Genomic DNA, 6,000 nt, shown 5'->3' on the forward strand with positions numbered 1-6,000 from the left:
AAAAAAAAAAAAAAAAAAATCAAGTGCAGTGGGAAGTCTAGCAGAGGGGGGATTTTCTCCTGTTAAGGAGCTCCCAGAAAGCTTTTATGGAGGAGGTAGTGTTCACCTTGCACCATAACAATTCATACATAAAGAATATTTAGGCCGGGTGTGGTGGCTCACACCTGTAATCCCAGCACTTTGAGAGGCCAAGGTGGGAGGATCACAAGGTCAGGAGATCAAGACCATCCTGGCTAACATGGTGAAACCCCGTCTCTATTAAAAATACAAAAAATTAGCCAGGCGTGGTGGCGGGCACCTGTAGTCCCAGCTACTTGGGAGGCTGAGGCAGGAGAATGGCGTGAACCTGGGAGGCGGAGCTTGCAGTGAGCGGAGATCTGGCCACTGCGCTCCAGCCTGGGCGACAGAGCGAGACTCCGTCTCAAAACAAAACAAAACAAAACAAAACAAAACAAAACAAAAGAGCGTTTAGTTAGTTTCATTTGGCCTGGAAGAGTTCAGGTGCCTGTGTGCCTCACGCTTCTGGGTTCTGGGGCTGGAGATCAGTAATCACCTCACTGGATAAATTCCCTCCAGTTTGGTATATAAAAATTGAGACACATACTTTCTATAAAAACTGTCAAAGTGCAGCTGAATTTAAAAAAATATGCAGGCCGGGCGCGGTGGCTCAAGCCTGTAATCCCAGCACTTTGGGAGGCCGAGACGGGCGGATCACAAGGTCAGGAGATCAAGACCATCCTGGCTAACACGGCGAAACCCCGTCTCTACTAAAAATAGAAAAAATTAGCCAGGCGAGGTGGCGGCGCCTGTGGTCCCAGCTACTCGGGAGGCTGAGGCAGGAGAATAGCGTGAACCCAGGAGGCGGAGCTTGCAGTGAGCTGAGATCTGGCCACTGCACTCCAGCCTGGGCGACAGAGCGAGACTCCGTCTCAAAAAAAAAAAAAAAAAAAAAAAAAAAAAATATGCCATGTAATAATGTGCTTGGAACAGAATGGGTGTTCATTTCAAGCAGCAGGAACGCTGTGCTCACCTGTTATGTATAAGTGGCAGCTGAAACATGTACCAGATTATAACTCTGCCGCCATCCAGGTGCAGCTGTAGCATCTTACATTGTTATCAGGATTCTTCCACATTTTAGGATCCACATTTTGGGAGTAAGAGTTACTGTTTGCCAAAAATGACCTCCCAAGCCCAAATGAAGAGGCCCTACCAGGGCAGCAGGCAGCTAGAAAGAATTAGGAGATGCCTGTTACCCGCAGAGAGAGCCTTCCTTATGTGGCCAGGACCATGGAAAGCCCAAAGCCAAGGGACCTGGGAAGTCAGCCAAGGACGCTTGCCTGGGTGTCTCCTGGCTGGTTTCTCTGTGCTGTGGAGCCACCTATGTTTAGAACCTCTTGCCGCGCTCCCTCTGCTGAGCTTATATTTATGCTAGATCAAATGTTTAAACTGCTTTTCTCTTTGTGGATCATAAATTTTAGAACAGAAAATGTGGGTTCTGGAGGGTGTGAGAGACAGGGACAACCATATGTGTTGCTTCAGTAGATGCTTCAGAGAAAGAAGACACTTAGTTCTCTAGTTGTTCACCCAACCCAATATGGTTTCTGCTCCTTAAGCTACATTCCTATAAAGATTAGCTTTCAGTTGCTACCGCCAAGAAATAGTTCAAGTGCTGCTTACATTGTATTTTAACTAAAGATCTCAGGAACAAAAAAGAAATCCCTAGATGCTGACATTCCAAGCAAACTTAGGTCAGGGGTGGAGGCAGGGAATTGACAGATAAAGATTTCGGTGAGCAGGCAGTTCTCACCTTAGGTGAGTTCACACTGTGCAGGGGTGCTTGGTGGGATGGTATCCACTTCTTTCATCTTTGAGATATTTAAGGGGTGCCTACAATAAGGGGATACCCAATGTGCCTATCTTGACACATTCAACATGAGTTCTTTTTTTTTTTTCTTTTTTCTTTTTTTTTTGTTTTTTTGAGACGGAGTCTCGCTCTGTCACCCAGGCTGGAGTGCAGTGGCCGAATCTCAGCTCACTGCAAGCTCCGCCTCCCAGGTTTATGCCATTCTCCTGCCTCAGCCTCCCGAGTAGCTGGGACTACAGGTGCCTGCCACCACGCCCGGCTAGTTTTTTGTATTTTTTAGTAGAGACGGGGTTTCACCGTGTTAGCCAGGATGGTCTTGATCTCCTGACCTCGTGATCCGCCCGTCTCGGCCTCCCAAAGTGCTGGGATTACAGGCTTGAGTCACTGCGCCCAGCCTCAACGTGAGTTCTTAAATTCCCAGCTAATGGGTTGGATCCCCGTTCATTTTATAGGCAGGATGGCTCTATTTGGATGACCCTTCTCAAAAGTAGAAACAATAAAGGCAAACAAATCCTTCCAAGAGAGAGTATGGGGTTATGGCAGACAAGGTAAAATGCCTGTCACAGGAGATAAATTATTTTGCTCATTAATGAGTCATCTGTCCTTTGATTTCTCAAAGTCCTAGAGAAACAGGACCTCAGCTGACAATGACCTGAGGGGACCCCTACAGTGTTTCAAGCAGTAGGTGGAGGAGGAGGTGCCTTCCTGGTTAAGAAATTATTCCTGAGCCCTTGTAGAGGACAGTCCAGCATAGGAAATTCTGGAACTGCAAGATGAAAATGTGTGCCAGCATGCTTCTACTTTCAGGGTACAGTCTGAGGCCCTAGGGAGGAGGAGTTCCTCAAGTGCTTTGACCTCTTGCCAGGACAAAGATGGAGAAGTATTTAGAAGCATCTGGATTTGTTAGCTCTTCAATTTTCCTCCTTCACTCCTCACCCCACACACAGAGCCTCAGAAGGAGAGGCCAGCTTCACCCCCTTACCAGCAATACTGAAGAATCACCCCCCACCCACCTCGGGATCACCGATCTCCCTCCTATATGGGAACCCCGACCCTTGGAGAAAAACTGCTGACCCTACAGACTCCCCACATTCACCTAGAATGCAGCCAGAGCAGAGTTTTGAGTGAGATAATCAGTCCCTTAGGGGGACCTGTTTTTCCAGCTTTCATTTTTCTCCCCTTGTTTCCTTTATTTCTAGAATTCTAAGAGCTGTACTGTTCATTGTTTCTACCCATCATTATTAAGGGAGAGATATGGAAACATTCCCATGGTAACAGTTTCATCTCAAAATATCTGAATGCTATTAGCTGCCTTTCCACTCCAGGGAAAAGATGAGATTTTTTAAAAAAAGAAATCTTTCTTCTCAGAGTACAGTTGACAGGTCCTCTCCACACTGCAGGGAGGCCTGCCCAGATCAGCGAGATGGGAAAGGGCTCAGAAAGCCAAATTTGTTTCTTAGCTGACTTCACTTCCTGAACATTTCAAAAACTTATTATTACATGGTTCTGACACCGACCCAGAGAATTGCTGGTGGAAGTACTGATGAAAACACCAACATCTCTGGGGGAAATCATCAACTGGGAGCACATGAGATGGGCCAGCACACACTTGGCTCAAAGACCCACAGACCATACTGTGTTACTGGAGAGCGACAGGTTTGAATAAACTCAGAGGTATGTGCTGGTCGCCATCAGAAAGCTGGGGAGAGAAAATGGGATAGGAAGCATTTTACCTCACGTTCATGACACGCTTTATGGCTGGCCAAGGGCTTTTCATATTGAAATGGGATGATGGAGGAGATAGGACACATTTATCTTAAACACGTGTCTTAATTATCTATTGCTGGCGGGGTGTGGTGGCTCACACCTGGAATCCCAGCACTTTGGGAGGCCAAGGCAGGCGGATTGCTTGAGTCCAGGAGTTCGACACCAGCCTGAGCAACATGGTCTCTACCCATCTCTACAAAAAAAATTTAAAAATTTGCCAGACGTGGAACTGTACGCCTGTAGTCCCAGCTACTCAGGGTGCTGAGGTGAGAGGATCTCATGAGCTGAGGAAGCAGAGGTTGCTGTGAGTTGAGATCGTGCCACTGCCCTCTAGCCTGAGTGACACAGCAAGACCCTATCTCAAAAAAAAGTGTGTATATATATATATAATATATATATATAATTACATATAGCTGTGTAACAAATTATCCCAAAACTTGGCAGCTTAAAATAAACGTGTTATCTCACAGTCTCTGTGGGTCAGGAATTTGGGAGCAATTTAGCTGGGTGATTCTGGCTCCAGGTCACTAATTAGATTGTATTCAGACTGTCAACCAGGGCTGCAGTCACCTGAAGGCTTGACTGGGGCTGGGAGATCCCTTTCCAAGATGGCACAGTAGCCATTGGCAGGAGGCCTCAGCTTCTCACCACATGGGCCTCTCTTCACACGGCTGCTTGAATGACATGACAGTTGGCTGAACCCAGAGCAAGTGACCCAAGAGATAGAAAACAGGAGGAAGTTACACTGTCTTGTTTGACCTAGTCTCAGAGGGCACACATCATTGCTTCTGCTGTATTCTGTTCTACAGAAGCATGTCACTAAGTCCAGCACACATGTTTGGGGAGGGGAATCAAGCCACCTCTTGAAAGGAGAAGTATCAAGGACTCTGTGAACATGTTTTAGGACCACCATGTCATGGCAGTTATGAAAACGAATGTATCAGTGCTGTATGTACTGATATGAAGCAGTCTCCAAGATGTATCTTCAGTGAAAACAGCATGATGCAGAATACTAGGTAAGTCTGGATACTAGTTGTGGTTTTAAAAAGGGAAGAGAGAGCTGGACGCGGTGGCTCACGCCTGTAATCCCAGCACTTTGGGAGGCTGAAGCGGGTGGATCACAAGGTCAGGAGATTGAGACCATCCTGGCTAACACGGTGAAACCCCGTCTCTACGGAAAAAAATACAAAAATTAGCTGGGTGTGGTGGCGGGCACCTGTAGTCCCAGCTACTCAGGAGGCTGAGGCAGAAGGGCATGAACTCAGGAGGCAGAGCTTGCAGTGAGCTGAGATCGCGCCACTGCACTCCAGCCTATGCGACAGAGCGAGACTCCATCTCAAAAATAAATAAATAAACAAATTAATTAATTAAAAAGGGAGGAGGGATAAATACGCAATTATGCGTAGACTACCTCTCAGAGGATATACAATAAAGTGGCCTCAAGGAGGAGGGCTGGGGACAGGTGGGAAAGAGATTTGCTTTCTATACCTTTTGGATTTCATTTGAGCAAGTATCAGTCTTTAATAATAAAATTTAATTTCAAAAATAGATTAAAATAACATAGAAATAAATAACATTGTTGAAAAAATTCAGAATGACCAGTTTGAGATGGAATTTTTTTTTTTTTTTTTTTTTTTTTTTTTTGGGGTTTCACTCTTGCCCATCAGGGAGTACAGTGACAATCATAGTTCACTGCAGCCTCGCCCTCTCGGGCTCAGGCAATCCTCCCACCTCAACCTCCCAAGAACCTGGGACTACAGGCACATGCCACCACACCTGACTAGTTTAAAAAAATTTTTAGAAGAGGTGAGGTCTTGCTAGATTGCCCAGGCTCAAATTCCTGAGTTAAAGCAGTCCTCCTGCCTCGGCCTCCCAAAGTGCTGGGATTACAGGCATAAGCCACTGTGTCCCTGGCTGGAATTCATTTTTTAAAGCTGTTGGGGCCAGCAGTGAGCTATAATTGTGCCTGGATGACAGAGCAAGACCCTGTCTTGAGGAAAAGGAATAAAGCTTTCAGGGTAGATGATTTTAGGGGATTGGTTTGTTTGATTTCTTGCTTGTCTTCTTGGAAGCAAGTGTGCTTTCTTGGCAGGCACGTTTTGAAATAGGAGGCTATAAGCAAGATGTTGAAGGAAAACAGACCAAGCTCTCTGAAGGAGAGCACTTGGAAGAGAATCTCATCCAGCTCTCATCCCATGCGCGCCCACCTACCTAGACTTGCACATATCTGCTGTATTTTCCCTTCTGTGACTACAGAGAAACTGTCCCTAGGCAGCTCCTTCGGTTAAGCACTAGATTCTGCCCTCTGTCGTCTGCATCCTTCAACAGTTCCCCCTGTCTTTCTTGGATCTTTGATTTGTTTTCCTCTG

The sequence above is a fragment of the Theropithecus gelada genome, chromosome 16 (assembly GCF_003255815.1).
Source record: "Theropithecus gelada isolate Dixy chromosome 16, Tgel_1.0, whole genome shotgun sequence".
NCBI lineage: Eukaryota > Metazoa > Chordata > Mammalia > Primates > Cercopithecidae > Theropithecus > Theropithecus gelada.